Source organism: Hipposideros armiger, unplaced genomic scaffold (genome assembly GCF_001890085.2).
Source record: "Hipposideros armiger isolate ML-2016 unplaced genomic scaffold, ASM189008v1 scaffold_106, whole genome shotgun sequence".
Taxonomy (NCBI): Eukaryota; Metazoa; Chordata; class Mammalia; order Chiroptera; family Hipposideridae; genus Hipposideros; species Hipposideros armiger.
Window position 1 is genome coordinate 1,087,248 of NW_017731456.1, and position 12,025 is coordinate 1,099,272.

General features: G+C 37.1%; 1 protein-coding gene across 1 annotated transcript in view; it reads left to right on the forward strand.

Annotated features, from left to right (window-relative positions):
* Nucleotides 1-494: 494 nt before the first annotated feature.
* LEPR (leptin receptor) overlaps nt 495-12,025 on the forward strand; it is a gene marked incomplete in the record, with an annotated part of 93,473 nt that continues 81,942 nt past the window's right edge. The window contains 3 exon segments of the mRNA XM_019646760.1: nt 495-548; nt 711-1,045; nt 1,362-1,407.

Consider the following 12,025-nt stretch of genomic DNA (forward strand, 5'->3'; position numbering starts at 1 on the left):
CTTCATAAACTACCATCACAATTGGTAGTTATATGAATACTTGCATGTCTGACTATTACAACTCCAAGATCAAGGAACATAATAACTGCCCCTAGCATATTGTCAGGCACACAGTAGGTCCTCAACAAACCCATGAGTGAACATTTTGAGTGGAGAGGAAGAAAATATCTATTGATATTTATTGTACTTTGGGGTTGGAATCAGGCTGTTGAAGGATTTTTTCCCCCCTACGTCAAAAGCCATTGAATTTCAAGATTGAAAGGTAAGTGGTCATTTAGTCCAACCCCTCACTTGATGCACGAGTGGGCTCTTCAGCCATCCTGACAGCATGACCAAAATGCTTGGCTGAAACATCCTTGCCTAGGAAGATCACTGCCTCACCACTTCTGGTCTTTTCCATTCATTCTCCTTTCCTACTCCTCCCACTTCATTGCAATCTTTATGGTAGCATTTTCCACACCTGGTGGAGCAGAGGCCTTGAAGTCTGCAGGTGGAAGGAACAGAGGGAACCCTAGCCTAACTCAGACTCTGAGAACTACTGGCTGAAGGTGCGAGCGCTGTAGCTGACAGCAGGGTGAAGTAGCGGTGCCCCTTCCTGCTGGGTTGGTCCCTGCTCGCGACCTTGGGGGGCGGAGGCGGGGGCGGGAGCGGGGGCCGGGGCGGGGGCGGGCAGAGGGTCCTCTTCAGTATCTCCGCTTCTCCTCCTGCAGGCCCGCGGCTACGAGCCTCGGTGTTCCCTGCCGCCGCCCGCTGTCACCGTGCTGCCGCGCGTGCCGCTCAGGGTCCCCTCTGCCACCCCCGAGCTGTCGCGTAGAGGCCACCTGGCTCTCTCTGCCTTCTCCCCGTCCCACGCGCGGCCCCTCAGCTCTTCCACGCACACACTCGGCTGCCCTTCTCTCCTGAGAGTTGCCTGGCACCTTCGGCGAGGAGTTTGGAGCCGGCCCGCCGCAGACGCCACACCGGCTGAGCGCGAGCTACGCAGGTGCCCTCACTTCGGTGCCGCTGCCATCTCTGCCTTCCGCCTGGGTTGGACCCCAGCATTGAGGTGGGACCCGCTTCTCTCTCCTCCACCCCCTAACGCCACCTCTTCTCGCTCCCGGGGGATTCGAGGAGCGGGGCGCTGGGCCGCGCGTGTTCCGCGTGGAGCCTGTGGGCCACTTGGGGACCAGGAGTTAGGGGAGTCCTGGAGGCGCCCCGAGACGGGCGCCGGGGATCTCTCGGCTTCCCCGGGGCTGGGAATCGGGGCCCCCCCCGGGGCGAGGAGGATCGGGGAACCGGGCTGATGGCAGCCAGCCCAGTCTGGGCTCGCAACCGCGGGGTACCGCGGAAAGGACGTGCCATCCGGTCAACTTCTTTCCCAGGGCTCCTTCCTACTTTTGGAAACTGAAGAGACTGCGACGTGAACCAGTAAGCCCTGGGGCCCGGAGGAAGGATTTATTGGTTTGGATGCAAAAGCAAAAATTTTGTTGTAGATGTAGACCTGAGCCTCTCTTTTCCACCCTCTCCTGCTCTCCCTAAAGCAAATTAAAAACAAAACAAAACAACAAAACCCAACCCTAACCTAAGTGCTTACTTAAAGGGATTTGTAGAGGCGAGAAAAAGAGACCCAACTGAAGAATTACTTTGGAAGCCCCAGGTATGATGAGGCAGTCTAAGAAAATGGTTATTGTGGGTGCTATATCTAGGGCTTGGATTTGCCAGCAGAAGATGGCACTGGCTCTTGTAAGCCTGAGAGAGTTCCTTATATTGAGGGGTGGCTTGGAGTGTCCTCTGTTAACGTTTATTTCCATCAGTATTAAAGTATCTTGAAACAAGTAGTCTTTCAGAGCTTTGGACTAGGAGGCAGAATTTTGGTATGATTGCCATTTATCTGTGGCTCTGCTGTTAGCTTGACTTCCCCTGGGCCTCACTTTCCTCATCTGTCAAATTAGAGGGTTGGGTTAAGATTCTGAGGGCCTTTTAATAATATCTAAGATGTTTCCCAACTTAAAAATTTGTAATTCTTTAACTCTTTAACACACTACAATCATTACTAGATTCATAATTTTATGACATTTAAAAACATCTATATTGATCTTGGCATTTTGTTTATATGCATTTATGAGTTGTGCTTTTAGGGTTTTACAAACAAAAAATTAAAGAGAAAAAGACGTATAAAAGGACACAGAAATAGTTTATATGTAAATATGTAGATCATCTCTCCCTTTACCTCAAAGAATCCTGTTCAACTTTAAGTTAGTATTTGCAACACTGCAGCAAAAACATGTGACTTTAGCATAACACTTATTCTCTTTCAGTATTGTACATTTGGAGGACATGAAAATTGTTTGGGAGGAAAACAATTGCACCTTTCCTAGCAATTACTGCTCTTGAACAATGTTTGCTACTTTTTAGCATAAAGTTGTGTACAGAATATTAAAAAAAATGGTTTCAGACCACTTCAGATCCTTTCTGAAATTTGCTCAGGAGCAGAGATGCCAATTTTAGTAATGTATTTTTGTTTGTTGTCTTGGATTGAATCCCAGAAAATAGCAGAGGTTAGCTAAACAGATAAATGAGAAATTAGGTTTTCACACACACACACACACACACACACACACACACACACACAGAGTTTTATAAGAAGTGGGTACTATAAGTGTCATCTAGCCTTTCATTTCCTTTTGATAAAAAAATGACAACAAACAACTGTTGGCTTAAGCAGAGAATGTTAAAATGGCTTTTGTTGTTACTTGTAATTCAAAATTATTTGAGACTTAGTCATCAGATTTAGTCATCAGTCATTAGGATAGATTTAGAAGTATTCTGGCTCTTTTTGGTGGCTTTGATCTAAAGTAATGTGTTTCTACCAGCATGTACTTTGTATGCAGTTTGGGATAATGGAGTGGATTTGAAATACTCTTTTATAAACACATTTTAACTTAGTTTCAGTGCCTTTTCACTTTGGGGCTGGAAGTGTCACGAATCATTCACGCATTTGCCTTCCCTCATATTCCCTGGTGAACTAGATGGTCATCTCCTTAGAAACAGATGCTCAAAACGTTCAGCAAATTGGTTGTTGAATGAACAGAAAGTAGTAGAGAGCTTAAATACCCTGGCTTCTCATTGCTGGTTGGAAAACAACTGAAAACAGAGGATGGATCTGACCGCTCAAGGTCCACAGCCAACTCATTCATGGCTTAGAAGTGTCATTCTGGTTGGCAGAAGCTCTATTCCTCTTTTGTAATGTGGGGACTTTACTCTCATGAGTGTACCAAAAAAAACCAGTCATGTCTTTACACTTAGATCACTATTATATAACCAAATGGTTTGTATTTGCAAAGTACAATATCTCAGGGGTACTGGAATAAAATTAAAATGTCCAGAAAAAAAACGAATTGTCTTGGCAAATACTGTACTGCATTTTTCATATTGAGAGCCAAACACACATAACAGTACTAAAAAAATATATGTCCTGTGGAGTTAAAAATGAAGAAAAGGGCTTATAGTTTGCTCTAATTCTTAAGATTTTATGTGATTTACAAATTCCACAATTAATTAAATCAGACAGGCACAAATGTTTACCTACTACTGGCCCACTCTAGTACATATAACCTTTTAGAGTTTAAATTCGATTTGGTCTGCTTATAATTGGGAATATTCTTTCTTAAATACTATTTAAAACTTTTGTGACAATGGTGACATTATCTGTTGTCTTTTCACACACACGATCTTATTAATTAAACAATTTTTTAACACTTTGAACTATAATATTTATAGGGAGAAGTACATAAAATAAATGTACTGGTCAACAATAATAATAATAAATCATTATAGCAGATAATTATAAGGCAAATACCTGAATATTCATGTAAAAAACATTCTTCAATCTCTGAAACTCTTGCTTATTTCTTCCTCATCACAAGTTTAGTTTCACCTTTTTTTTGTTTTTGGAATTTTATGTGACTATAGGAGGCATTCTTTCATAGATTCTTAACATTATGTTTATGAGATTAAGCCATTTCTTTGTTCCCCTTAAAGCAAAAACGTTTATAAAGAGATGTTTGTATTCCCTGTCTCAAATTCATCTCTTTACATTCTCTTAAACCCCTTGCTATCAATCTTTTGTTTTCAGTACTCAACCAAAACTGCTCCTGTCATAGTCACCAATTAAATCACCTCTCCTAAATCCAATAGTCAGTTGTCAGTATTGATCTCACCTCACCCATTTGTACATTGTCACAGTTGTCACCTTCTGCTCCTTGTAATATTTCCTTATTGATTTTCAGGATACTATGCAGTCTTGATGTTCCTCCTTTACTGGCTACTCCTTTCTATTTACTTTGCTGGTCTCTCCTCCCAGAGGTTTTAACCTTAGAATGTCTTAAGGTTTAGTTCTTGGGAGCTCTTTTCTCTATATATTCTTTGATGGTTTCATGCAATCTCTCTATTTTTTTCTGCAGTTTCTATATTTGTACACTGATGACTCCAAAATGATAGCTCACGCCTTGGTGTCGCTCCCCAAACTTCAGACCTCTGTATCCGGCTGCCTACTCAGCATTTCCATTTGGATGTCTAGTAGACATCTCCAGTTCAACATACTCCAAATGGAATCTTCATCTTGACCACGTCTGCACTACCTGCAGTCTTCCCCATCTCCATCCTTCAAATTGCTTAGTCCCCAAACCTTGGAGTCATCTTTGACTTTTCCCATTCCCTCAGACCTCAGATGTAATGTGTCGGGAGATCTTGTTGCTATACCTTCAAAGTAAATCCAGAACGTAATTACTTAGCATCTCCACGCTGCCTCCTTAGTCTGAGCTGCCATAATACCTGACATGGATTATTGCAAGGACCTCCTAACTGGTCTCCATGCTTTCACCCTTGGCCTTCTATAATCCATTTTCAAAATTGCAATTAGAGCTCTTGTTTTTACAGCATATGTCAGATCATGTCACCTTTCTGCTCCAAACTCTTCAATGGCTTTCCAGTTTATTTAGAGTAGGAACCAAAGTCCTTAGAATGGCCTACAAAGCACCGCCTGATCTTTCCCCTCCCCTTCACCTACCTGATCTCATTTCCTACTGTTTTCCTCTCTCGGTTCCAGCCACACTAGTCTCCTTGCTATTCCTTGAGTATATCGGAGACCATCTTTGCACTTTAGCTTCCTCTGCCTGGAATGCTCTGACCTCAGATACCCGCATGGCTTATTACTCTGTTACCATCACTTCCTTTAAGTCTTTGCTCAATTGTCTCCTTTTCAGTGAGGCTTATCCTGAATATCATGTTTAAAATTGCGTATCTTCTTACCTTGCAATACACTCTTTCCGTAGTACTTACCACCTTTTAAAATACTTCTTATTTATCATTTCTTTCCTATTTCATTTCTAGTGGAATTTAAACCCCACGAAGGCAGATTATTTTTCTGTTTTGCTCACTATTGTATCTCTAGTATCTGAAATAGGCCTAGCATATAAGAGATACTCAGTAATTTTTTCATTGATTGGATGCTGACAGTTACTGACAGTGGCTATTACTTGTTCATTTTCATTGCTGGATATATTTCATTATGTGAATATAATATCTTTATTTACTGATTCTGATTACAGATAATCAGGTCACCTCACTCCTTCTTTCCCTTCCTCTCTCCCTGCTGTGTGATGGGTCAGTACTTCAATCCTTTTTATGGCCAAATAATATTCCATTATATGGATATACCACTTTTTGTTTATTCATTCATTAGTTGATGGACATGTAGGTAGTTTCCACTTTTTGGCTACTTTGAATAATATTGCTGCTAACATTTGTGAAGAAGGTTTTGTTTGCATATAAATATCTCTCTTGGGTATATACCTAGGAGTTGAATTGCTGAGTCAGATGGTAACACTGTGTTTAACATTTAGAAATCTGCCAAACTTTTCCAAAGCAGCTTTCATCATTTTACATTCCCACCAGCAATGTACAAGGGTTCCAGTTTCTCTACATCCTTGTTAACACTTGTTATTGTTTGTACTTTTGAATATAGTTGTCCTAGTGGATGTGAAGTGGTATTGTGTTATGGTTTTGATTTGCATTTCCTGATGACTAATGATGTTGAGCATCTTTTCATGTGCTTATTGGCCATTTGTATATTTTCTTTTGGAGAAATGTTCTTTGCTGATTTTTAATTGGGTTATTTGTCATTTTACTATTGTGTTGTAGGAGTTCTTTATATACAGATAAAAATCCATTGTAATGTATATGATTTGCAAATATTTTCACCGGTTTGTGAGTTACCAATGTCCTCTTCTTTTCTAATGTCTAGGCATCTTGTCAAAAATCAATTTGTGAAAAATGTAAGGGTTTATTTCTGGAATCTCCATTCTAATCCATTGATATATATTTCTATGCTTGTACAAGTACCACACTACCTTGATTAGTCGAGCTTTGAAGTTAAGTTTTGAAATCACAAGTGTGAATCCCCTAGCTTTGTTCTTTTTCAGTATTGCTTTGGCTAGTCCCTCCATATCCTTATGAATTTTAGAATCAGCTTGTCAAGTTCTGCACAAAACATAGCTAGGATTTTGAGGGGATTGTATTGAATCTGAGATCAGTTTGGGGAGTAGTATCATATTAATGAAATCAAGTCTTTTAATCCATGAACATGGGATGTTTTTCCATTTATATAGATGTTCTTTAATTTCTTTCAGTGATGTTTTATAGTATTCAATGTACAAATCTTGCACTTCTTTTCTTGAATTTATTACTAAGTATTTTATTCTTTCTGATGCTATTGGAAATGAAATTACTTTTAAAATTTTATGTTCCAATTGTTCACTGCTAATATATAGAAATATAAATGATTTTCGTATATTATCTTGTATTCTGCAACCTTGCTGAACTTATACTTATTAATTGTAATATATTTTTTGTGACTTAGTATTTTCTATATACAAGATCATATCATCTGAGAATATAGTTTTACTTCTTTCTTTCCAATCTGCACAACTTTTATTTCCTTTTCTTACCTAATTGCCCTAAATAGAATCTTCAGTTCAATACTGAATAAGAAGTGAAAGTAAATATCTCCGTCTTATTCCTGATCTCAGCAGGGAAATATCTAGTCTTTAACCATTACATATGATCTCAATTGTGGATCATTCATATGTAGCTGTTATCAGGTTGAGGAAGTTCTCTTTTATTCCAGTTTGTTGAATGTTTTTATCATTAAATGGTGTTGGAGTTTGTCAAATGCTTTTTCTATTGAGATAATAATGTCTTTTATTTTATTGTGATTCATTAATTGATACATTGATTGATTTTCATATTGTAAACCAAAATTACATTCCTGAGATAAATCATATTTGGTCATAGTGTATAATACTTTTTTACATAGTTGGATTTGGTTTGCTAGTGTTTTTGCAACTATATTCATAAGGGATGTTGGTCTGTAGTTTTTTTTTAATGTGATGTCTTTGTCTGGTTTTGGTATTAGTAATACTGGCCTCAGAGTAAGTTGGGAAGTATTTAAAACTATTGGTTTTAGGGCTGGCTGAGTGGCTCAGTTGATTAAGAGCTCGCTCAAGAGTTTGAGCTCTGAGCAATAGCAGTTCGAGTCCAGCCCGAGCTGAGCAGCAGCTGAGCTGCCAACAGGTAGCAGGATGGCTCAGCTTAAAAAAAACAAACTATTGGTTTTATATTTTTCGCCAGCAATCTTGCTAACTTTTATAATCAAGTCAAACAATTTGCATATAGGTATTTGTGGATTTTCTACTTTTCCTGTCATTTATGAATGACAGTTTTGTTTCTTCCTTTATAATCTTTAAACTTTTCCCCCTTTCTCTTACTGCATTGACTAGGACCTCAAGTATAATGTTAATTTGAAGTACTGACAGTGGGAGTCAGTTCACCATTGAGAATGGTGTTTGCTTTGGGTTTTGGAAGATTTCCTTTTTCAGATTTAACAAATTTCTTCTATTTCTAGCTTGTGAATAGGTTTTTTTTTTGGTCATGAATACCTGTTGGCTATTATCAAATGCTTTTTTATAGTTGCTGATATAGTTAGATGCTTTTCTTCCTTCAATTTATTAATGGGGTAAGTTATACTGATTTTTAAGATATTAAATCATAGCAGTCCCCTGTTCCACTACCATATTCTTGTTATATTAGCTTTTTATGCATTACAGAATTTCATTTGCTAATATAGTGCCAAGGATTTTAAAAAGTCTATATTCATGTATAAGATAGGCTATATCTTTCTGGTTCAAATTGTTCTTGTGTTTTGGTAGTAAGGTTATGTTAACTATAAATTTGAGTTGTCAAGTGTTGACCTTTTTTTAGTTTCTGGAAGAGTTTTTGCGGATTTAAAGTTATTTTTTTCCATTGTAAAAATCTTTGGTGAAACCAGAGTTTTTACCACGGGTTGAATTTTACCTGGTTACAGGAACATTCAGCTTCCTTCCTTTCTTATTCCTTTCTCTTTTTCTTTTGTGTCAGCTTTGGTAAATTGTATTTTCTAAGAGTTTGTTCATTTCATCTAAAATTTCAAAATTAACTGGTATAAAGTTGGTCTAATTAATTCTGTGATTATGTACACCTTTCATTGCTGACATTGGTTATTTGTGCCTCATTTCTCCAGTCTCATCACAATTTTGTTAATTTTACTTGTCTTTTAAAACACCAGTTTTATGTTTGTTGATTCTTATTTTTGCATGTTTGCTTTCTGTTTCATTAATTTCAACTCTTATCTTTATTGTTTCTTCCATTTTAGTTTTTTTATATTCCCTTTTTGCTGTTCTATTGTAACTCCCTAAAATGAATGATAGTTCATTAATTTTCAATCTTTTAAAAAAAAATTTTTTATTAGTTTCAGGTGTACAAAACAGTGCAATAGTTATACTTTTTACATCTCACACCCCCTCCTCCAATCCACCGCCCTTCCACCCCCAATATCATACATATCTATTACAATACCATTGACTCCACTCCCCACCCTGTATTCCACATCCCATGACTATATATATATTAAATTATAGTTGACATACAATATTATCCTATGGCAGCTTCAGGTGTGCAGTGCAGTGGTCAAGTCTCTACACCATCCATGAAGTGGTCTCCCTGACAAGACATGTGACCATCTGACACCCAACAAAATATTTACAACATTATTAATTATATTCCCCAAACTGTCTTTCATATCCCTGTGGCAATATTGTAGTTACTAATTTATGCTGTCTAATCCCTTCCCCTTCTCCCTCATCCCCACCCCCTCCCATCTAGCAACCATCAGTTTTTCCTCTATTAATCTTTTTTTTGAAATATTGTTTATGACTTTGAATTTCTCTCTAAGTACTCTTTTGTCTGCATGAAATGTTTTGAGATGCTTTTTCCACTATCACCTGTTTAAAATATATTTTGATTTTCATTATGTTTTTGGCCCAGTGGTTTGCTCAAAAGTATTTTTCTTAGTGTCCTAATATATGGCATTTGTATAATTATATTTTTTCTATTTATTTCTGCCTTAAAAACTCTGTGGTCAGAGAATATGGTCTGTCTGATTTTAGTCCTTTGGGTTTGTTTGTAACATACTTTATGTCTTTGTGTATGGTCAGGTTTTGTAAATCACCATTGGTGCTTGAAAATAATGTGTAATCTACATTTTTGGGGAGCAGAGTTTAATGTATGTAAAATTGGTTAATGTTGTTCCAGTGTCATTCGTTAATGTTGTTCCAGTCTCATATATCCTCATGTATTTTGTGTTTGCTTGTTCTATCATTCTTTAGGAGAGTGGGTTAAAATCTTCCACCATATATGTGGATTTCTGTCTTTTTCTTTGTAGTACTCTGAATTTTCACTTTATATATTTTGAAGCTACATTTTAATATGCATATGTTATTTTGAGGTTATGTTGTACATATATACATATATATGTATATTTACACACAGACATTTAAAATTATTATATATTCCTGCTGAGTTGAAGCTTTTATCAATTTGGAGTGACTCTCTTGAGTTATGTTTCTGCTTTTGTAGGGTTTTATTGGGATATTATTTTTAAAATATATATATATATATATATATATATATATATATATATATGAACACAACCTTTTTCAATAGTTCCGAGTTATGATTATCTTCATACTTCCTGGTGGCCTCGACATGAAAACCATATATTTCTACTCTTGTATCCACATGGAACCCTTGAATCTACATTGCTGATATGCCAAACTTAAAGATGTGATTAATGTCATTATAATATTTTCAAGTGAATTTTAGTAAGTATTCATAAAAATATCATACACAGAAATGCTGGATATATGGTAAAAAATCATTGTCAAATTTAAGTGCCATGAATTTGGAATTTTAAAATCTTTTTCAGAATTGTCAACACTTAATATGTTTAAAGTAGGCTTTATGAAATTTTGGGGGAATATTGATTCTCACAGAATGAAAGTCAACAAGTCACTTATTCTTTCATAAATTTAGTAGGCTAGATTCTTCCCACTTATACCATTTTATAATACCAAAGAAAGTCTCCCCAAAGTAAATACAGTCCACTTTCAGTTAGTGTGGGAGAGTATTTGCTTGGCCGTTGAAATGGTTAGGTAATCTCAGCTGGGTCACAGTGGTGGCTGTGCTTTGCATAGATAGCATGGAGACTTGCTGAGGAGAGAACAGAGCTGTGGGGAGCCAGTGCCTGGTGGACTGTAAATGATTTGAAGGAGAGTGTCATGCATTTGAGAACTATTTGAGAAAAATTTTGTGGTACCCTATGGATCTCCTTAAATCAAACTAAAGTACTATGGACTAGCCACTGAAAATAACCTAACGAGATTCTTATGGTATTAATATTAGTTTTAAAGTCTTTGCCAATTAGTGGGGAAAAATCCAGAAATGATATAGATTTACAAACATGTATTTATATGTGTATAACAGTGAATGAAAAAGAGAGAGAGAAAGAGGAAGGGAGATGTCTACTCTTGTGCCAATAATTTCTATAAAGTTTATGTATATGTATAAGTGTTTTATCAGTTTGTACCAGATAATAGAGAAAAGTTTGAGCAAAACAGATTCTCAGGAGCTGCTATAATTGTATTATATAATAGGCTTTAAAAATGTGGACTCATGTTGAAGAACAGCTGTTACCAAATATCAGTTTTGCGAAGGTGTGGAGCAACTTAGTTTTTCTCAGAATTATATTTTCTCATTTTACCTTAAGTAGCAGCTGTTATTTGGGTGTCTAACCCTATGAAAATTAAGAAACTGTAAACATGAGATAATCAAACAATTAGCTTTTTGTATGCAACAACACAATTTCTGAACCAAACTGCTCCGTGTTTAAGAGATGAAAGAGAAAATAAATCATAAACACATACGTAGATAAACACACACACATATAGTAAACAGAGAAAATAAATTCTAAACATGCGGAAAGAGACAATAACTTATAAACACACATAGATAAACACCCATATAGTAAACAGCAAGCATACTGGCACGTACATAAGAAGCACCCAGTAACTGTAGTTGCTGTTATATTATTAAGATGTTAGTTATCTCTTAGAGTTACGACGTACTTACCATATTAGACCTACCTAAGAAGTGGCTGGGTGTTTCTCTAGTGACCTGGGTGTCTTGCAAGAACACTGCTAAGTCACAAATTTGATTTTGGGAGAAAGGCTTTTGCACAGAACAAACAGGATGTAAAATGTTCTTTCTATAAAAAGCAGTTATCTGGGCAAGTGGCTTCTTGGTTTTTTTGATTCTAAGTTTATAAATCAATTCTCACATAGGAGTTCCTTTTGCCTTTTATTGATATCCTTTGGCTGATCTTTGTTTTTATTGACTATAAGTTCTGTGGGAATCTCTTTTGTAATATTTACAATATGCTTCATATCGTCCTCATTTTTTTTTTTATTGGGGAATTGGGGGGATGGGAACAGTGCTGGGGAATTGGGGTAAGGGGGACAGACAAGTTGCTGTCGTTTTGTTCTTCAGTCTAGTTGTGGAGGATGTTGCTTCACTGGCCCAAGTTGGCACCATCATTGCGCTCTTCCCAGGTGAG